This window comes from Anser brachyrhynchus, assembly GCF_964034855.1.
Source record: "Anser brachyrhynchus genome assembly, chromosome: 1".
NCBI lineage: Eukaryota > Metazoa > Chordata > Aves > Anseriformes > Anatidae > Anser > Anser brachyrhynchus.
Window position 1 is genome coordinate 24,923,991 of NC_137694.1, and position 23,270 is coordinate 24,947,260.

The 23,270-nt window shown below is 38.3% G+C and overlaps 1 long non-coding RNA gene across 1 annotated transcript; it reads right to left on the reverse strand.

The window, feature by feature from the left end:
- Window positions 1–81: 81 nt before the first annotated feature.
- On the reverse strand, window positions 82–21,437 carry LOC308186726. The gene is made up of 3 exons (XR_013944203.1): window positions 20,487–21,437; window positions 9,127–9,239; window positions 82–2,164 (listed from the first exon to the last, which is right to left on the reverse strand). It is a non-coding gene; the product is annotated as an uncharacterized lncRNA (long non-coding RNA).
- Window positions 21,438–23,270: the final 1,833 nt, after the last annotated feature.

The window sequence follows — 23,270 nt, forward strand, 5'->3', positions numbered from 1 at the left end:
TTCACCAATTCAGAATTCACATTTTGAACCTGACAATTTTGTTGGGAGTTTTAATGAATGAGCTTTGGAGTCCCATGTATTAAGCTTTTCTTTAATACTGAGCTTCCCAAAGAAAACCAGAGATTTTAAAAGGCAATATTTATTATACAAGCTAATCTAATCTGCTACACAGAGAAAATATAAAATGTCTTGGTCAAGAACAGGAGAAAAAGTACCCAATTCTCCTCCTACCCAACATGTCCCTTCAGACAAGTCTTTTCCTTGCTTCCAGGCTTCATTTCTGTTGAGGCAGTAACCTTCTGAGTTGCAACAACCCTTCCCAGAAGGTTATTCCCATGCCGTCTGAGACCTGGCTGGATGCTCCGAGTTCTTGAATCAGAATCTTCACACAAGCTTTATGCTGTTTTGCTGTTTCTCTTCTGCCACTTGCTGCTGTTTGGAGCCCTCAGTGTTCATATATGTAAAAACTGTGACCTGAAATGATGTTTACTGAAAAAAAAAAAATAAAAAGGAAAAAAAATAAAAACACCACCACCAACAACAAAGCAATTGGTAAACTTGATACTGCGGGGACAATTTTGTGCTTCCTGAATGTTCTTCATTTATTTTTCAGCTTGCTCTTTTGGTCAGTTCAGAGCACAGATAGGAAGGAAAGGCGCTGATATGAAGGATGTAACTCTGATAAGGGAAAGTCCAGAAGGTAATGGGAAATGAATAGGTTTACCCCGCTTTCAACAGCAGCAAGAAGCTCAAAGTAATTTCACCTAGTCTGGAAGACGTGTGAATGACTGTGTTGATTAAAGATGAAATATTCAAATCAAAGTTATCATTCACAAGTTTTACAGAATAGTACATGAGGAGTTTAGATCAAATCAGAAGAAAAATGAATTGAGGTGAAACTCATTATTTTCAGGGGAATTAGACTCTTCATCCTTGCTCAGTTCAGGTTATCCATGCCTTTAGTTGTAGAGTCTTACAGCCAGCAGCAGATTGCATTCTTGAAATGGTTTTCACATTTTTGATAACATATACCTGAAATTATGTAATTTCAGCTCTTCAGAAGCAGAGGGAACTTCAACCCAATCCCTAAGATAGAATGGCAGAAATACTTACAAGGAAAAGCCTGTAAACAGAATAATATTGGGCAGCTCTCTGATTCCTGGGCACAGAAGAATCTGTGGAATTAAGGAATGCAAAAGTAGAACCAAATATTTTCTGCCTTTAGGATGACTGATCTTAATCCGTTTTACTAACAACAGCACAGAGGCCTTGTCTGGGCACAGGCAGACATGGCAGGGAGCATCAAATTAAGATAAAGGACAATCAGGAGATTAAGAGAGCCTATTCGAGAAGATTCACACCAGCTGAATGCCTCATATCTGCAAATATGGGATAATAAGGTATCCAGAAAACTCCAAGAAGAGAACTAAAAGCTACATAAAATAAAATAAAATAAAATGTAGCTTTCAATATGTCTCTGTAGAGACACACAGAGGGTGAACTTCACCAGGAGAATAGAGTTGCCCTTATGGGGAGGCCCTGATTGCTGAAGTATTTTTCACATGCATGGGGAAGCAAAGGATGCCTGATGCAGGAAATACTTTCAACCCATCTGTGATTAGTACAGAAAACTAAATCTTGGTCTCCAATTTTGGAGTCATAAAGGGAGAAAGCTATGAATTAGTGAAGCATTGTTTTTACTATGGTAATGAATTAACATAAAGATGGCACTTAGAAACTGTTTTTAACTCTACCTCCTTCAAAGGTCTAAGCATTATTTTCTATGTGTGTCAGGAAATCTGGTATTTTCCCTTACGATATATTCCTAAAAAAACACATGGTCCAACATACCCAGAAATAAGGATAAGAAATACAGAGAACTGGATGTCTGCTTATTTATGATACCCTTGTAGAATTCTTCTGTTGACATATAATGCTTATGAAGGTGACCAGGTCTTCGTTTTTTGAACTTGTGGGATTCAAAGTGTCACGCACATCTCAGGGACCCTGGGGAAAAGGACAAAATAAAACTTCCCTCTCTTTCTTATTGTCTCACTCCTTAGAGTTCATTGCCACTACCAGACAGCATAATCCCTGTGGTAGCTGAGCCTCTGGGGTTGTCCTCATCACAGGCTGAATCCAGAAGGAATCTGAGTCAGTGGCTCTAAAAAGTGGAGAAAGGAAGATGAATTAATTACAGAAAATGTCGCAGAATCATTTAATATGCATTGAGATAGACTTTCAGGTCAAGAGAACAAGATGCATCTTGGGCTGGATCTCTTTCCCCAGAGGGTTTAGCAGAACTGAAAGGAGACTAACGGCCTCTTCTGCTCTAAAAGTGAGATTATTATTGCTGGTTTTACTCATAGAATAATAATTATAAAAAACACCTTCTAGTATGCAAGATTTCCATTCAGTGAGGTTTCCTTGAAGATACTGAAGATTACTGTGGTTGTGGAGGGGTCTGTGTTTCAGTGTAAAACTGATACTGTTGTGTTTGTAGCTAAAGCCAACCTACTTTGGGTATCTGAAGGACTTTAACGGGTAAAGGAAATCTATTGACTAAGGATCACTGAATAACAAGCAGAAAACTGGTTTAGTGCACATCTGTACTTGATACAAGTTTTCTCTTTCTTTTTTAACCATTTCTGGGGCCTCTTTTAACTCTTCAGCACTGTAGTTCCTTGAACACTTTCAACTCAGGAGTATTTCTCCTGGAAGAAAGAAGGCTTTCTCTCCAACAGCCTTTAAGCAATAACCTACAGCTTGTGCTGCCGTTCTGCCTGGTGCTGGCTGGAGTGTTTGTGAGTGTGGTTCTGCCCTAGGTTAAGACATTTTAGGGGAGAGATTCAGCTTCAGCTTTTTTTGCTCGTTTGCTTGTTTGTTTTACATTTGCATGCATTTGGCTAACCATGAGGATCTAGTGTCACAAATGTCCATAGATTAACTCACCTATCCTCCAGTTACCATTCTGGAAGTGTATAGGTCTCCCTAAGATCCTGTGTCAGAAGTACAATTTCCATGGAGGTACCTTAGATATCCTAGGGAACCTGACATATTACCAGGTACCCACTGAATTCCTGTCTAGGTCTCTATTAACCATAACAGAAGTTCAAGCAGCCTTTAAGGGGCTCACCTTTAAGCTCCAATGCTGGAGACAAATATATTTAGGAGTGTGAATTGAAATCTATCCGATGTTGCTGTGTGGTCAGGGAACTGAACTATAGTAAAATTAAACAGGTTTTTGCACAGAGCATTTTCTTGGAGAGTGGCACATGGGGTGTGTTTTTCTCTTTGATGGTATGGATTGTTTGTTTTTATTCTTGTTTAGTTCTAATCAGATCAATTCCCTGATCCTGTGTACTCACTCCACAGCCATACAAGGTGAGGGGTGATGAAAGATAGGCGGCTATGTTTGGGAGCATGACTGACCTGTACTGCCTGGGAATGCTCCTGGACAATCAGTCTAATTGAAAAGTTTCATGATGTAATTTTGGACCTAAAGTACTTACATCTGGAAAGAAGACTTTTATTTATTGATTTATTTATTTATGTAGCTTTGCTGTGATGTCTGGCACTGGAAAAAAGTTACAAAACTGGAAGTTCATTCACACATTTCTATTGGATAAAAATTACTATTAAAAAAAAAAAAGTGAAAGGGAGTTCAACCACATTCCCTTCAGTGTTTGCTAAAACTTGATCATGTATGCAAAGAAAAATGTAAGGCTAGACTGAAAAAAAATGATAACCTGAAGGTCTGTGCTCATCACTACAGATGAATAGAATGCAAAAACATTGCCAGCAGCAAGAGCACAAAACTGTATTTTTCAGTCTGATTCACTTTTAATAATGCTGTAGAGGTTATGCATTAAAGCTAATTTTGCATTGAGCATCCCTTAAACATATACTATAAGATTATGATAGGAAACAAAAATACAGGCTTGTTGTTTTTTTTCCAACACCTCAGTGTTTTTAATTAAATAATAATTGTAATAAGCCATTAGTAAGCTGGCAAAGAACCTGTTTGAAAAGACCTCACTTTTTGCATTGTCTAATGCACTGTCTAATTGCTTCAGTTACAAAAACTATAGACCAGCTTCAAAGAAGAATTCTGATTTTGCCAAACTGACAGTTAGGTACCTGTTTCTTTGGGCAGTGCTTAGTAGCCCTGACTGAATTTCATATGCAATGAATGGAGGACTTTGTGGCTTAAAATTAAGATTCATCTGCCAAGCAGGTGGATATCACAGGAAAACCCAAAGGACAATTTATGCTTGAAGTTCTACCTCTCTTCACAGTATCTATTAGAGAGTCCAGTTCTTGTATGATCTCTTTATTGTCCCTCTCAGCACATTTAAGTGCCGTCTTTATGAGTTCTGCAACGCTCTCCATACCTTGAAAATATTCCAGAGGTCACAGCAGTCCTGCTAGCACAGGAGGAGACTTGTCTTTCAGACCTTCCATAGGCACCTGAAGAGACTCAGACCCACACATCAAACATCCCAGGAAAGTTTCCTAATCACCAAGTTGTGGGCAAGTTTAGTCTCCCATGCTGGGTCTGGGACTTGGCAGAAGGGAGTACAAGTCCTGTGAGTGTGGTGGGCATGGCGGGGGTTTGCTTAGGGAAAGGATCTGTTGAGTGGGGCATTCCTGTAGTTCATCAGTGGGTATGCACAGTAGCAAAGTCTTAGGTGAAAACAGGAAAAGTCAAAGCATTGAACTGTATTTACAGAGGAATATATTACATAATTTGAGTATTGAGTATTTGTACCTTATAAACTTTTGTTTTGATGCCCATCTTCCCTTACAAATTAAGAGTATAATTATATTGAGTGCAGAAGTATTCTATTACCAGTCAAAAGTAGAAGAGAAACAGTAAATATCTTTTTTTTTTAATTTTCCATGTAAACAAGCTATAAATATACCAAGAACAGTACCTTGACTGATGCAAGCTGACTAATTCCATATGTTCTTATAGCTGTTCTTATTTCTGAGCCAATTGTCTAATGTAAGAAAGATAGATAAGTCTCAATGCGTAGTACCTATTTCATTGATTTGTTAAGGCAAATATTTCAACCATTGTAGCTTTTATTAAGCATCCAAAAGCGTGTTAACTGCTATACTGATAAAGGATATAGTCACTTTTCCAAGAATTTAATTGGTTTGATTGTTCATGACAGATCAAGCCAGAAATCAAAAGAATGGGAAAAGCAAAGGAAGCAAGCCCAAAATATAACCCGTAACAATGTTAGCTTTTCTCTTTCGTCAGGAATCTAATTAGTTCAGGCTTTGTGCGTACCTGTGTTTTTATTTTGTTAAATTAAATATATAAATAATTGAGATGAAGATAGAAGAAAAAATATGTTGGGGCAAGACTGCATGTGTCAGTACAGGGGAAAGCAGTAGGGAAAAGGAAAAAAATGGAAAGGCAAAGCAAAATGGAAAGAAAGAGAGATCAACGAACAAAACAAGGAAAGACTATGGAACTGATGTCAGGATGTAAGTCTGTACATCTGTCAGGATGTAAGACTATACAACAGATGTGTCAGTAAGGGAATGATGGAAAGAGATCAGTTACATGAAAGTCTGTTATGTAAAGTACTTCCAACACTGGAGCCCAAAGAGACCCCAGAGGTGATTGTTAGCAACTAAATGCAGAACAAACTGTATTCTAACAATGCTGCCAATATCAGGTATGTGAAAGGTCAAAGTAATACTATAGAAATGTCACACAATTATGGCCTGGAAGCCATATGCCAAGCCATTTTGAAACAAGTTCCTGCTGAAGATGTTTCACTCCAAAATTAGTGCAAATAACAGAAGGTGATAGTTTGCATTGTGAAGCAGAAGCTGTCAAGTATGGAGGTTTTTTTTCAGCATGGGCTAGTCAGAGCAGAATAGGACCTGATGGATATTTCAGAAGTTTATCCTAATGCTCTGAACTCCATAAAGAACTGGAGGCCACAGGTGCCAGTGTTAGGGCATGACTTCTCAATAATAGCAGAGGCCGTGGTGGACTTGCAGTTGCCCACAGTGCCATTGTTCTTCTGGTTCAGTGCATATTCCCCAAGACTTTCACATCATAATGCAGAAGAACCTATATTTTCCAGCAGTTACTTCTAAATTACTGATGACATTTTTTTTTTCCAGCTAAATATTTTCTACTTGACGTACCATTTCTAATAGCTCCCCTTCCTCCTTTTTCTTTTCCTATTGGCATACTCTAGACCTTAGAAATATGTTCTTAGCCTCCCCAGACTAATTATCACAGCTCTTTATCAAATATTGAGCACAGCTGCCATATGCTACTTTTGATGATACACTCCCCACATGCACATAAAATGGCCATCTCTTCATTTTGTTGTTGCACTTTTCTTACACAACAAAGCTGCTTTTGCAATGGAGCAAGCCAGTTGGCATGAAAATACCTGTCCTGTCAGAACAGTTCAGCACACGAAGTTCAAATAACAAATTAATCACTGCATCTGCTTGAAACTCCCCTTAGAGGCTTGCATTGTCTGGGCCAATCGTCTTTTAAGAGTTTCTCTTTATCCCTAGGCACTTATGACTTCATTTGATCTGAATCTAATTAGGCACAGAAGAATGTGAAAAGCAAGTCATTAAGACAACGGAGCACAATTCTCAACACCGAATTTTATAGCAGCACCCATAGCAGAATTATTCTAAGAATTTCAAAGAGTAGGCAAAACCCCACATGCTGTGTTACAGAGATCATATTTTCAAAGTGAGGCATGCTGCTCTAGCAAAGAAGTGGGACCTTCAGATGTATTGCTACCTGGTAATAGAAAGCTGTTTAATGTTCAAAATCCTGGGCAGATGGACTTCAGTCTGCAGTTTGAAATAAAAACAGAACAGATATGCTGCTGTTTTGGGCTGGCTGTCCCAGCTCCTTCCTGGGATTTCAAGAACAGAAATATGGGTTGTGTAAGCCACCCTATGGACCATCTCTTTATCTGCAAAGAGCTGCCATTTGGATCAGCATTGAGTCTGCTCCTGAAAACATTATGGACTGCATACTCAGAAAGAGAGTATTGTATGCCTGTTGGCCATGATTGCTGGCATATTTCTTCTTTATCCTTCTTTTCTCTTTTATTTTGAAAATAATTATATGAATACCAAGGCAGGGTGTACACAATTCAAATTATTCTTCTTACAGTAAGCAATATATGCAACTAAACTAATAGATACCTTGGATAGACACACTCCTACCTGCCTGTCTCTTTGTGCTGGTATGATGCCTACAAAGTCAAAATGCTTCTCTGTAAGCACTACTTCACAGTTTCAGGCTGACTAAAAAGATTTTAATCCAATTCAGGTTTTATTAAAAAACCTTTTCAACTTAAGTGTGGTCTTTAATTCTAACGACTGCACTCCTTCAATCATTTTTCTGAGAAAGGAGAGGTAAAGATTTGGTAGGACTTCTGCAAAGCTCATGCAGCCAAAGTCCCATGCAATCTTTAAAAATGTTGCAGACTTGAGAGTGACTAAGCCTTCCAATTTTTAAGCAGTCACGCTGACAATAAATAATTTTATTTTCTAGTTCATTAAATTATGCTTTTCAGCATTTGGACAAAAAACACATATTAAAAGTCAATCAAATCCAGAGTGACACAACATAACATTTAAAAAATCAAACATCAGATTTTAACATCTTTGTCTAAAACGCTACTTTTCATCATCCATCTACTTCTCAAGACAGCAAATGAAATGGAAGATGTTTCAGCACAATCTTCCCCAAGACCACATGCCTTCAGATTCAGAAGTTTCAATTTATATGGGGCTTGATTAGGCTTCCCAGATGAACTCAACAATTGTGATGAAGACCAAAAAGGCGTATGTGTCTGAGAAAGGGAGGGGGAGAAGGGGGAGATGGTCCAGATTGGTGATATAGTCTAGGTGAGACTTCTGTACCATTCTTGTGTTCATATAGCAGTCCTTACCTCAGAGCTAATTATGTTCTACCACTGATGCCAAAATGAGCTTCATCATTAACCTCAGGGCAAGTAGCAACAAATTTTAAAGCCACTGAAGACAAAGGTATCCGTCACTTCATGGGCTACAGCTGACCTGGGAGCTATGTGCATCCTGTGCAATACCAGTGCACTGCATGTGGTTAGAAAATTGAGGGCACCTGCCTTCTGCATTTTGAACCAGATGTAATTTATGAATAGTCTTCAAATGGACATCATAGCACAATGCAATCACTGAAGTCAGAAAAAAACACAGACTAAAACATATGGCTTTGCTCTACTGTGTATATAGAACATAAGAGTTGTTCAGTATCTACATTCATGCTGTCCCTGTCTGCTGGGCTAGAGTTTGAGCTGGATGTACCCATCCTGCCCAGAAGAACAAAACCACTGTGTGAGCCAGATCTAGCCTGAACATGAGTTTGCTTGCCTGGAAAGACCGTTGTCACATTCCACACATGAGTCAGAACTGGTGTGTGGGCTATATGCTGGGAAATGTGCATTCATGTGAGAGGTTGGTCCATGAACTAGGATGACAGTACAGCTAACTCTACCAGAATTGTGTCTTTTACATTCCATATTGTTCCTGATTCCTGCAGAAATGTCTTTAACACTATTCACAAGATCCTTCACACTTTTACTCTAAAACTAAACTTCTCTAAGATCATAGAAATAGCTCATTACAGTCCAAGAATAAGGGGTCAAGGCACAGGCATAGCAGACCCCATTAGCCTATGGTCCAGTAGGGGTAACAAACCCAGGAACTCATGAATCAGATTCTTACGGTTAATGAGCCAGTAGTGATGTCCATAAAATTCAAATTAAACTGAAGAGGTCTTAAATCCATATGACACATTTACAGAAGGCATTTATGGGCTTGTAGCTATTTCACACTGTTGAAGTTGTTTGTACTTCAACTTTTTGAAAACACAGTTTGCAGAGTGCAGGGATATTCAATACGTACACATAAATAGAAAAAAAAAAAAAAGCATGGTATATTCAACCTTATGCATGCAAAACCTCAGCAAATCTTAAACGGTAAATCTAACTGTATTCCACAACTTTCCAAGCTGAACACTTGCTGTGGTGAAACACAATTTATTTCTAGACATGAGGATGGCCTAGTTCTGTTTACCTGATGCTGTGCACATCGGAGTCAACTTCTGCTTCAGAGGTCTCATCACTGAGTGCAGGAAGAGTTTATGCTGAGTGGACTGCTGAAAGGCTTAGCCTCGGTTTTCTTTTTACCTAAACTCAATTATACAGACAACATGTTCATTTAAGAGGAAGTATAAGGTCAGTTTACTGCGGCAAACAAGAAAGTGAACTCTCACTGTTTGTGCTCATACAAAGTGGGTAAATGCTGTACTGTACAGATTAGAAAGTTGAACTCTGTTCGCCTGGATTTACACTACTGAGGGAAACACAGGAGCCATGGAGCAGAAAATGAAGCCTAATGATGTTCTAAGTTGTATGAAAAAACAAAGGCACTGGAATCTGATGTACAAAACCCTTAATATGTGAGAGGCATTTTTGAGGCATTTTGATTATGTCTTTTTTGCTATGGTGGTTTTTAACTTCTCACTGCAAACTTTTGCACTTATTCTGTAAAGAGGTTCTTGAGACATCTCCATTTTTTGGGCCAAGACCTTTGTGACAGTCACCGCTCGCTGAAAAGAGTTGCTGGACATTTAATTTTGGAGTATTTGCATTCTTTTCTCCATATTTAAATTTTGTGACTTTGATTTTTTTTTTTCAGCTGGTCTTAAGGGTTAAAAGGGACTGTCCTATAGAAGCTATGGGGAAATTTGGACGGTCTGGAGAAACCTGTGGGAGGTGTCTCTGGCTCCTGCTCTAACTGGGTCGAGTAGGTACGCCAGCAGAGCCCTCTTGTGGACATGCAATGTGGAGCAGCAAAAGGAAGATGGATTTGGTTTTTCTTTTTCTCTTCTTTTTCTTTTTCTTTCTTTCTTTCTTTCTTTCTTTCTTTCTTTCTTTCTTTCTTTCTTTCTTTCTTTCTTTCTTTCTTTCTTTCTTTCTTTCTTTCTTTCTTTCTTTCTTTCTTTCTTTCTTTCTTTCTTTCTTTCTTTCTTTCTTTCTTTCTTTCCTTCTTTCTCTCTTTCTCTCTTTCTCTCTTTCTCTCTTTCTCTCTTTCTCTCTCTCTTTCTCTTTCTCTCTTTCTCTCTTTCTCTCTCTTTCTCTCTCTCTTTCCTTCTTTCTTTCTTTCTCTCTTCCTCTCTTCCTCTCTTGCTCTTTCTCTCTCTCTCTTTCTTTCTCTCTTTCTCTCTCTCTCTTTCTTTCTTTCTCTCTCTTTCTTTCTCTCCTTCTTTGTCTCTTTCTTTTTCTCTTTCTCTCTCTCTTTCTCTTTCTCTCTTTCTCTCTCTCTTTCTGTCTCTTTCTTTTTCGTTCTTTCTTTCTTTCTTTCTTTCTTTCCTTCTTTCTTTCCTTCTTTCTTTCCTTCTTTCTCTCTTTCTCTCTTTCTTTCTCTCTTTCTCTCTTTCTTTCTTTCTCTCTTTCTCTCTTTCTCTCTTTCTCTCTTTCTCTCCTTCTTTCTCTCTTTCTTTGTCTCTTTCTTTTTCTCTTTCTTTCTCTCTCTCTTTCTCTCTCTCTCTTTCTCTTTCTTTCTTTCTTTCTCTCTCTCTCTCTCTTTCTCTATTTCTCTATTTCTCTTTCTCTTGTTCTCTCGTTCTTCCTTTCTCTCTTTCTCTTTCTCTCTTTCTCTCTTTCTCTCTTCTCTTTCTTCTCCCTTTTTCTCTTTCTTTCTTTTCTTTTCTTTCTTTCTTTCTTTCTTTCTTTCTTTCTTTCTTTCTTTCTTTCTTTCTTTCTTTCTTTCTTTCTTTCTTTCTTTCTTTCTTTCTTTCTTTCTTTCTTTCTTTCTTTCTTTCTTTCTTTCTTTCTTTTTCTTTCTTTCTTTCTTTCTTTCTTTCTTTCTTTCTTTCTTTCTTTCTTTCTTTCTTTCTTTCTTTCTTTCTTTCTTTCTTTCTCTTCCTTCCTTCCTTCCTTCCTTCCTTCCTTCCTTGATTTTCTTGCTTTCTTTCTTGCTTTCTTACTTTCATCATGCAGCTTGTATCATTTTCCTCAGACAGCTAACTGTCAGAAAGTGAAAAAATCCCCACTCTTCATTAGACAGGTCTACATGAGGCATTTGGTGGTATAACCAAATTGCTTAGGGAGGATGCTGTCTTAGTCATCATTAGCAATGCTGGCAAAAGCTTGTATGCTCGTGTTTGAAGATCCTCACGTTACACTGATAGAGGGCTCAGCTGTGCTAAATATATCATCAAAGAGAGCGTGAACAAACCATAACTTCTGTTTCACATGCTTATGCCAGCAAAACCACTTTTGTAGGTGGAAACAAGCTGATGGAGAGGTGCTTTCATTGGCAAGGTGAACATCACTATCAACAGTGGTCTCTTAACAAGGAAAAAACCTCTTTCTCCAGGCACTGCTTGTGCTTTAGTCAGAAAAATCTCTGATCTACTCTGAACAACAGAAAACTAAAACTAAGGGCCTTAATTGCTTAGACCATGCCAGTGGAGTCTTAGGGTAAGTCTATGCCATTAAGAGTAAGCAGTAAGGGTATTTGTTAGGCAGTTTGTCTGGCACACTCAGTACTTTGTATGCTCTGGAATGATGTTTGAAAACTACTCCTGTGAAGAAACAGTTATGGTGGTGGAAAGATTGGAAAGACAGCTATGAAAATATAGCTGATTTTGCACAAGAGTTTCTGCCACATGGCAGGCAGTCCTGAGGTGTAGATTTAGTCCTTGGCTGCAATCTTTTTTTTTTCTTTTTTCTTTGCTTTATTTATTTTTTTTTTTCTGCCTAAGGAAGAATAGCACTAATTAAATTATTGACATTTGCATTTATCATCTTCTGATTACATTTTAATACCCTTACTTTGTTCTTCTTTTCACTTGGTTTAATTATCAATTCAAGGATGTGCTGAAAAGTCAATAGCTACTTTCATCAGGACACCCCTGCTCATTGCTAGGACTATATTCCCCAGCATTCCTGTGGGGATTGCCAAAGACTAGTCTCTGAACACTACTGGCTTTTTTTCTACAGGCCTATCTGTATTATATTAAACATTTAGTCCTTAGGAGTTTGGAAAACACCAACGAAGCACAAGTAAACAACTTGCTGGTAGATTTCACATTAGAAAGGACATGCGCTATAGGCCAGTTAACTTTGTGTCTTCTGCCCCTTCATTTGCTGCCATCTTTCACTAGGACTTTGTCTTTGTGATGAATGACTAACCTATAAATCTGCTTGGTGTCTTGAACTTCCTTCTCCTCTTTCTTAGCAATGGTGCCTCTTAACAAGGACCTTGCCTCTAACAGCTTATGGCTGGGCAGTTCAGTTCCACAGCACTTGTAGGAAAGACACCTAAAGAAACCATATGGCAGCTAAGCCTCCTCAGTCACCAGAAAAAGTGATCCCATTAAAACCGTATTTAGCTGGCACTAATCCAGCCTTGTGAGCTCTGACAATAAGGTTTCTGTGGCTGTCAAGGCAGAAGAATCAGATGTGGTGCTTGCAGGAAGATGCCCATAGGCTCACAGCAGGTAGGGTTTGAGAGAGAAGAAATCCGCCAGAGAAAAGAAAGAAACAGGCAGAAACCAGTGCAGCTGATATTTTGACTGAATTGTTATGTTCCCTTAAGAGGTTGCAATAGGAAAAAAAAAAAAAAAAAGTAAATAAAAAAGTGACTATACAAGAAATAATAGAAAATGTGAACAATTTTCAGTCTTGGTGACAGCTAATGTTTGTTTCCTGATACAGTCTTGTATTAGGATGTTGAAAAGGGTCTTTGGACATTGTGCATTTCACTGTTACATGCCATACAGTTTTTCTTGGCTCCTACATAGTCAGAATTTCAGACAACATAGGGGATCCTAAGAGAGCTTAAGGTTTAGGAGCTTAGGGGATCTTAAGGGAGTTAAGGCTTAGACGATCTTAATAGCAACTTTTTACTTGGGCAGATAATGATATGACAAGGAGGAATGGTATTAAGTTAAAAGAGGGGAGATTTAGATTAGATGTTAGGAGGAAATTCTTCACCGTAAGGGTAGTGAGGTACTGGAACAAGTTGCCCAGAGAAGTTGTGGATGCCCCATCCCTGGAGGTGTTCAAGACCAGGTTGGATGGGGCCCTAGGTAACCTGATCTAGTGGGTGGCATCCCTGCCCATGGCAGGGGGTGGAACTGGATGTTTTTTAAGTCCCTTCCAACCCAAGCTATTATATGATTCTGTGATTCTATGAAAAATCATAATACTGTGCATACCTATTTGTACTGTTCATTTTCCACAGAGGAACGGAGGCTACAACTTCAACAGGTATTAGAAGTGGAGAACAGATTCAGGTTTAACTCTGTAATTTCCCAGAGATTCTGCCTCATGCTGTGCATGCTAAATTATCCGTGCTTATGTTGTTTACCACTTCTCTACCATTACTGATTCTGAAAGCACCTAATGTGAATGCTGCTATCACTTTCTTTTTCAGCACAGTTCTGTGGATAAGACCAGAATGTCTGCCAAAGTTTTTTTGTTAGTTTCTTTCTTACTAACATTTTACCTCTTAGACTAAGCTTTCTAGTTTTTTTGAGTCCAGGGGCAAACACTGTACAGCGCAGTGGAGTAAAAAGTGGACTTGGCTCAGAGTGAACTAAGGGGTAAACCTAAAGTACACCCTCTTGAAAGATCTGTCTCCACATCTGAAATCTTTTCTGAAGAGCTGTTAAACTAGAAAGTAACTAATACACAGGAGGGAAGATGGGAGATAAAAAGGTGATTCCTTTGTGAAATGCTCAGAGTTACCAACTCTATAAGCATCCTGTCTATGAGAATTCCCCAAGGGAAATATGGACCTGTGGGAGCAATTTTCTGTTCCCCTTGGCAGAAGGTTTTCATCTAGATTCCTAGTTGTTTTGGTGTCAGCTGAGTATGAATACCCTCATTTAGGTCCTAGGATGAAATGGATTTAGATAGTCTTTTTCCAGAGGCAGTGAAGCTTTTTCACTCACATGTCTGAAGATTTCCTAACCTTACAAACACGAACCCTGTGCTGTCACCCTCTAACTCTGAAGAGTCACCGAGGGGAATGATGGCAGGTCCTATATTAAGGGAGTTCTTAGGGTGATTTTGGGCTCTTCACAGAAGAGTAATGTCCCTCTGCCATAAGAAAAAAAAAAAAAAGAAAAAAAAAAAAGAGTACATGAGGGAAAAGCAAGTGCAGATTTTTACCCTGAAATTATCAGTAACATACTTCTTTCCCAAACAGATGAGTGATACTTAATGGTTTGAGTAAAACAAGCTACTGAAACATGTGAAAGATCCATGCCTTTCTGTATCAAGTAATGGCCATGTGGGATACCCTAGAGAATCTCAAATAGATCTCATCTACAGGGTCATCGAACCAAGCCCACATGGTTTGTTGCCCTTCTACTGCCATGGCAGAGAGGATGGGACAGTCTTTCATGTAAGATGAATTCATTTACTTATTTTATGTCATATAAGGCCTACTTAAACCATGGATCCAGTAAGAGAAATGAGTGGTTTGTGTTCATCACTTCTTCTTGAAAGCAATGCTAGTGTCCTAACGACTCTCATACTGAAGTCTGAAGCCAAAGCAAAAAAGAGTGTGTAGTGAATTATCTGCTTGAGATACAGATATCTCTGATCAAATAATAATAATAATAATAATAATAATAATAATAATAATAATAATAGGACTCCTTCAGTCATTACAGCTCCACTCTGGGCTGAGCCCAAAGGCATTTTCAATGTGATTTGTAAGGTGAGGTAACAAATAGCCAGACAAAACAAAAGCAAAACAACAAAAGGAATGAAAGATTCCATGGGTAAAAACTTCTGTTGTTATTGCAATGCAATCATTTTAGCCACATTGACATCCCAGCCTAGGTCCTGCATCCATGAGTAGAGAAATAAGAGCTGGAGGGAGCATACTGGCGTGTCACAGGCTTTGAGGGCAGAACACTGAGGTGACACAGCAGTCATGGGCTGTTGGAGGAGTAATGAAAGGAACCACCTCAGTTACCTCTTGACAAGCAGATGGGTGCAATGTTGAGCTGACAACAGCTTTGCAAGGCCATTTCAGGTTGTTTCAGTTTGCTTCCTGATGTTCAGGCCACATAAATGTAAATGGCCTGAGACTGTACATCCTGCACACCTGCTATGCTACTCGAAAGGACTAGTTAATATCAGAAGTTCTTTGAAAGCTCAGTGCTTTACTCATTTTATTGTTAACATAGAATATGAAATGCCACAGGGACATGTACTAGTTAATAATGGTTGATGCTTATGGGAGTTTCGACCAGAAAAGTTACCACTGATATTAAAATGTTCAAACTCTTGAAATTCTGAATAGAAAAATAAGGAGCAATTGTCTCACTTCATACAAATAGTCTTAAAATGGATGAATGCTTGGACCTACAAGTAAAATTTCTTTACAGAAGTCCAAGAAGATCATGGAGACACGTGGGGAAGGTTGCCATTATCCTGTACTCTATGACTTAGGAACACAGTCCAAGGTTCCATCTAGTCCTTTAAATTAAGTCCATCTAATTCTCTTTTTCCCCTAAAGGCCAATTAACAGTTTAGAGAATAAAGTGCACATCTTGCCTAAAGCATGACATTAAGCTCATGTGTAATCATAGATGACTCATTTAATTATCATGGTGATTGCTATAATTTTTATAATACACCATGTTTAAAGCCCTAATTGGCTAAGAACTATAGTTTAATGAATGGTCCAATTTCACTATAGGCAGCGCTCCTAATGATGCCTGTAATTCACACTAGTACCTTTGATTATATGATCCTTTCTTCAATTGCCAAATCTGAAGTCTTTAAGCATGAATACATCCAATCCTGAAGTCTACCTATAATGACGCTTTTAAATTTCAGTTTGAAGGGTCCAGTGATTTCCAAAAGTGAGTTCAGGAAATTGTAACGTCATTTTGCAACTATTGGAAAATCTCCTGCATTCCAATGCTTTGGGACAAGTAATTAGAATTGGAGGTTCACTCCTCTTTGGGAATGTGCCCATGAAGTCCGTATGAAAATCTACCTACAAGTCTACACTGCTTTCAGAACTGCTGAACGGCGTTGAGTTTCTCAACCTATACTTAAGCAATATGGGATTTTTTTCATACTAAGAAAAGTTCACAGCCAGGCATATTATTAATATTACACAAGGCAATAGCAGTGTAGGTAGGGATGAAGTTGAAGTGTTAACAGAGAAGAGGAGGCAGTAAAGCAGTACAGCCATTTTCTCATGCTGTAATCCTAAGAATTGCTAAGGTACTGTAGCATCCTTTCTTTCTCTGGAATATCCTCCTCCTCAGGTGAGGGTCCCTGCAAAGAAGCTTAGGTGGCACAACCCAGCTATAACTGATTAAGGGGGTCCTTCAGCAGTGGGACAAGTCATTTGCCCCTCCAATCTCATGATTCAAGTGACATGACTTGACTTCACTTGTGTTGAACTGAATTTGTAACAGTAAAAAGTATGGCCTTTAATAAATAGAAAAAAAATATTATTCTGTACCTCCTGCTGTCTATGAAGGCTAAAATGCTTTTTACTCTTTAGAACAATACTAATAAGACAGTTGACTAAATACAGGTTATTATCTTCTGTGTGGGTGCATTTCTACTGTAAGACAGTGTAGGTGGGAGCCAAGAGAAGGCAAAGCTGAACAGTGTGTTCAGGCCTTACTTTGCCCTGACCCTTAGACAACAGAAATGTACCAAGTGGATTCAGGATGCTCCACAATCACCACTGAAACTTTCCCTTGTAAATACACATTGGTAACATGCTCTTCAGAAACCTTTCTCTCTTCCCAAGCCAACTCTTTTCCCTGATTTTCTGTGTTTGCAGTGCAGAAGGTAAATACATAGAGACAGTTGCAGGGAAGATTATAAATGTTAGGAGAATACTATGCAACCTCCTAATTACAGTTTTACCTCCCTAGCGTGCACTCAATAGTCCATTTAGCATGGATGCTATTAGAAGCCTTTCTTATTCATCCAGCTTCTGCTGTAGTCTTTTCAAGACACAATCACTCAAGCTTGCTAATGCTGCTTCCCGCCTACTTTCCAATATTTCAACTCCTCACACAAGTGGGAATTTCTTTCCCTCTCAGTGAGAAATCTCCCACTCTGAATCTATCTTTTCTGAATATGGATGACCAGAAAAATGCATAGGATTTCAGATAAGCTTGTATTACCATTGTTAGCAGTGGTATTAATGTTTTCTTAGCCCTACAAAATATATTTTACTTGAAACATCCTTGCATTTGCCTGTTGCATGGTAGTATCACCTTGGTGACTCACAGTTTTAATTCATACTGTTTTTTTCTTCACATTAATCATTTCTAACAGATAAACTTCCCAGTTACAGATGAAAAAAATCTTACTTGTTACTAAGCCTAAAAAAAAGCTTACTTGTTACTAAGCTTAAATTCCACCTTAGACCTCATGCCTGATCATTTCTTTTGGTTGCTCTAGTCCTATAAAAACATCCATTGAAAAGGAAACACTGAGTATATAACCACAGGTCATATACTGAGTCATATACTGTGATGTGAATTTGGGGGGATGGGAGGAGATGTATACTATTGTGTACTTTATATTAATAAATCTGATTTTTCTTTTTTTTTTTTATTTTGTCCATTTGCAAGGGTTATCTAATTATGTGTCTATACAGCTTTGATTTCCCTCTGCATTGCTCTTATCTTCCAGGTTCATGTTGTCAGCAAACTGCTTTAACAAAGTGTTATTTTTTGTTTCCAGAATAATAATGGGTATGTTGAAAACTCACTGCCAATGATGATCTTGAAAACCTTTTGTTACTAACCTCTCTGCAAATCAGCAATTCATTATTTAACACAACATACAGTGTTCTACTGATTAGATAAGTTCCTACCAACCTCAAATAAATAATTATCTTAAGATCATTAACCTCTTGAAGTTTTGTTCCTTTACTATGATTATTTGTATGTTCTTATCCTTATCTCTAGTGACAAAATTGACTTTGTCCCTAAGAAGAAAGGAAGCAAGTTGGAATTGTGATCCATTATATATATATATATATTTTTTTTTTATCATCAGGTTTGTCCAAAGCTGATTGCCTAGAGATGCTCTGGAATCTCTGTCTTGGATGTGCTCAAGAACCAATGGGACATGTCTCTGTGCAACTTGCTCTGATTAGATCTAATTTGGGAAGGGGCGGTGGGCCAGATGACCTCTGGAAGTCCATTTCAAACTAACTATTTTATTTTTACCATCAAGATACTTACTGAAATCAGAGGCTAATGAAGCTCTATCTTTTACTTCTATCTTATTCTCCCGTCACAGTTGTCACACTTCTTTTCTTGGTCTCTTTTATTTATATGATTGAAGTTCTTATATGGTATTTTAAGTAAATGTTGGCTTTTTTAAAAAATATTTTTAAATAATGTGGAAAAACAATTACAGATAGTTATGCTGGCGTCATATATGCATTAAAAATGATATATTGCTGGTGAGTTAACAGCAATACCTTCATCAAGGGGCCAGAACTTGAACTGCTGAAGTAACAAATATAGTAATCACTGAAATCACTTACATTAATGTAAGATTTAAAGTTGTTTTAGTTTTGTTTTTAAAAAAGCTTATTTGGAGAATTGGATTTGTAACCATATCTCTCTTGCTCGCTTTTTTTTTTTCACAAAAATATGCAGAAACTGATACAACATGCTGAAATACTTCTGTACAAAACAGTAATAATTGGTTAGACCCATCCCTTGTCTACGCCCAAGAAATACTAAGGAAGCAGGTCTTACAAAATATTGCACTTATTAAATCCCAAAGCTTTTTTTTTTTTTTTCCAGAAACTTGACTTTCTGCAATTCTTGCAATTCTGCAGATGTTAGGTGGAGCAGAAATTACATTGGTGAATACATGATTATGGAAATCTTGTAATTTTCGTTGTTCCTAAAAGTACATAATAAACTTGGGAGTTATTGAGATAGTCTGAAACCATAAATGACAATTATTTCTATTAAAATCCTGGCAAGAAGTCTGAGCATACTGCTGAGATTTCTGGATCAGTGCTGAATATTTCAGTTTTGCCTTGTCTTGTAAACCACTTACTGTAATTCATTCTCCAATCAGTTTCCTCCACTGCTTGTTCTTCTTTGTAGAAAAATCCTGCTTTGGAATATTGGCACCTGAATTCCGCTGAACTTCAAGACTCACCAAGTGGACTTGAAAGAGCTTATACAGAGATGCCTATTCTGCAGCTACTTAGTAAACTGATGGTTTAGTATCATTGCAACCAGCAGAAATCACCCAAGCCAATGGATGAATGCTGATAATGCAGCTGAGACATTCAATTTATTTTAAATTGCCTACTGTCTTGAAAAGGATTGGACCAAAATAGATTCCTTGCAAAAAATGCCCTTCCGAGTAATTATGTTAATTAAAAAAATGGGTGTATGTTTACAGAGCATTGATCATAGCCAAGAAGCAAGTCTTGGAGAAATTGAATTTTTCTTGTCACCTCGTACTTAGATAGCACTTTAACTATGAGTGATTTCACAGCTCCAGGGAGAATTCTCTTCAAGCTGCATAACAAATTACAAATACTTACCAGCAGTTTCATCTTGCTGTAACCTTCTACCCATATGAATTCTTTTCCAACTTCACTCTTGTGCTTGACTTACATCCTAGAATGTTTTCACACCCATCTTCCAGTCAAAATCTTGCCATTCTTTCAAATTCCTCTAGCAAACTATGTGCTTTCACACAAAGATATTAGATGATACCAGAAAGGACCTCAAATTGTCATGGACAGATACAAACACATTTAAATCCCTTACAGAACTATCAGACATGTCTTTTTTCTTACCATCTAAGCATTTTGCTTCATTAATATGAGTTACTAATTAATGATCAGGCACTTGCAAGATTAGCTGGAACAGAGGGACAAATGATGAGAATTTGATATATAATTTATTTTTTTGCTATATTTCTGCTTCTTTACAACATATGTGCATACATGAGAGTTGCATGTAAGAAACAGGCAATTTCTTTGCTTTCAAGTGCCAAATCTTAAGCTCCTGTAAATTCTGGGTCCCAGAAGCTCTAATTTTTAGCTGCTTCTTGAAAGCCTTTTATTTTTTGATGGTTTGTACCATGCCTCCTGACTCCGATGCATATGGATATTCAGCAGTGCTTATAGATATTTAGCTTCTGATCAGTTCTTTTCAGGACTTCATTCCCTTGGGTGGTGTTTTGATCTGCTCTCTGTGGACAGATTATATTGCCCGTTCCATTGACCTAACATATACGCCAACTGTAAATTATCCTGTTATTCTGTATTAAGTGAAGGACACACTTCATGAAAGCTGATAGTACCTTTCAGTAATATTTCAGACAACATATTATTCAGACACTGCTGTTACTATTAACTTATTCAAAAGGTCTCTTTACCTGATCCCAGTCGCGTGGCAATTTTTCTGCATTCAGTGGATTATTGAAACTGCTGTAAACAGGAAGATAGATGGAATGAGTCACTCCAGTTTAATCCCTCCTGTGAAATTTTGCACTCCTCTGCTAATTGTTTTGAATAATTTATTTCAGCTCTCTTTGTGCCAACATCCAGTTACCGGTATTTCAACAGATACTGAATTTCACTGCAAATGAAAAAGAATATCATTGTAAAAAATCCTTGTGTCTCTCTGATAAATTAATTCAGATTCTGGTTCGGAAAAAGCTAAAAAAGGATAATTTTTTATTTTTTTTACCCATGCTGTCTAAACCTCCTATGCTTGAAGACTAACCAGAATTCAGCAATTAACCCACATATATTTATCATCTACTCATTTCCTTCCTTCACTTGCACCAGGCTTTGTTTTTTTCTCAGTTGTTCCACAGCATAGCACTTTTATTTTCTAGTGTTTGTTCAAACAGCACACTAAGTAATGTTCATCTAATTCGATGTCACTGTTGTAGGCTTTATACTAACCAGTCTTTATGTCTGATGGTCAGCTATTACTCAACACCTCTCGGGATTTATTCGGAAGATAATAAGGCAGTCATTTTTTATTTTTAATGTGCCTTTCAGAACAATGGGTGATTTTCTCATGCTTCATCTAATTATCCTGCAAAAAACATTACACATCTTCATCTGATTTGTACATATTTGGATTCTTTTTTCTCCTCCTCCTTCCCTTTGACCATTTTAGTAAATTCTGTTACAGAAGTTCTAGATCCCATGAGGATTTTTAGAAATATATACATTATATATATATATACACATAAGTATGTGTAAATGGTAGCTGTCTTACATACAATGGATCAGAAAAGTCTCTTATTTGTAAAATATTTTTTTCTGGAAAAATAATATTTTTTCTCTCACGGTAACAACTCCTTTTTCTTTATAGTGCCCTCAATTGCAGAAGTGCGAGCGTGTTACAATGGCACAGAGAGATTCTGGCAGGTGCTAAGCTGCAGTGCTGAGTGAAGCCTTTTAAGTGCAATTGCACAGTGAAGTCATGGGGGGTAGAAGCTACAGTCAAGTCAGAAGTGGTGCAAATGCTAAAAAGGTGTTCCAGGGGCAGCACAAGCTCCTGAGGGACAGACTGAAGGCACGTATTCTGGCATACAATATGGGCATAACTAGTTCCATTCTGCCTGTGCTGATTTGTGTGGTTCTGGGATGTACTGGGGTGTGCTGGATAGTCCCTCTTATGGTTACATTGTTCTAAAGAGCATTGGATGGCAACGGATGCCTCGGGCATATATGGGAACAGTATGGCCACCAGTTACCATGGCAATCAGCAAACTATAATCAGCAGACTTGCCAGTATTAAACCACTTTACCTCAGGTCTGTAGGAGTTTTTCGTGACCAGAAGAGCATGCTCACCCACTTCCAGACCCAGAAGCAGTTTAGTTTTGTAGTAGATGTCAGCTGTGGGATGGAAGAGTGGGGTGGACTGAGAGAGGGGCTGGCAGCATGCTCATGTAGAATTGTTTGCTGATGGGTACAGACTGCTCCTGGCAGCTGCCACTTGTTGCCTCCTCTGGGACAGACTGCCTCTGGATGTAGGCATGTTGCTGCTTTGGATAATGGCATTGTCAATAGCCTTAAGGCTGACAGCATGAACGAGCACGTTGGAGATCCTTGGGAAAAAGGAGGCTCAAAGCAATGCAAATATGACAAATCCTGCATCCTTTGATGTGTCTTTGGAGGCATCCTTGGATCAGAAGTTGAAGGGCAGCTGAATACTCTCTCTCTAGATAAACTGATCTTTCTCAGAGCTGTAATTTCACACTTGATGGTTTCCTCACCCGTGGTGCATGTGCTTCTCCCTGCTTTTTCCAGTTCCTCTTTTCTGTCCTTGATGTAGTTATCCTTCAGACTTTTTTACATTTACGCAGTACTGGTCTCTAATAACCCACTGATCTTCCTTAGAGAGGAATATCCACACAGGTACAATCAGTGAAGATAACCTCTCCCAAATGTTGGTCCTATACATACTTTCGAAGAAAGAATCATTGGCAGGATACCTACTGACCTTGTGTGATCTCCTCTAAATTCATCCCCAACCAGAAAGCAGGCACGGGGTTGCCAGTATGTCTAGATTGCATTCTCGCTACAAAATTAGAAATAAGACCACTGCACTCCCCACCACTGCAATGGAATTTTGGAGGACACCCTCTGTAAATAGTAGTGATGGCACTGGAGGTTTGGTGTGTGGCATAAAGCCATGCTGTACAGCTTTGTTCTATGTGTGTTGGCAAATCTGTATGCCTCAGGTAAGATTTTATGTACTTGCCACCCCTGATGTGAATCAGAATGGAGGGCAAATAAAGGTCAAATGTTCCTCCATTCACATATTAATTGTGATGCTTCATAAACTAGACAGTATGGAGGTTGCAGGTATTTAGCCTCAGGTATGATGACCTATGTGCTTTGAAAGAAAAACATTGATCATACCCTACTTCCTGTCATAACTGAGTGATGCAGATGAGTAAATGTATAGTAAAATGATGTTCTGTAAACCAGGAGAACATCAAAGGGGCACTGAGGTAAAAGTAAGAGAAGAAAACGAAGTATTAGTACAGATGTTACTGGCCATAGAGATAAGATGAGGGGAAATGGCCTCAAGTTGTGCCAGGGAAGGTTTAGATTGGATATTAGGAGAAATTTTTTTACTGAAAGAGTTGTGCAGCATTGGAATAGGCTGCCCAGTGGTTGAGTCACCATCCCT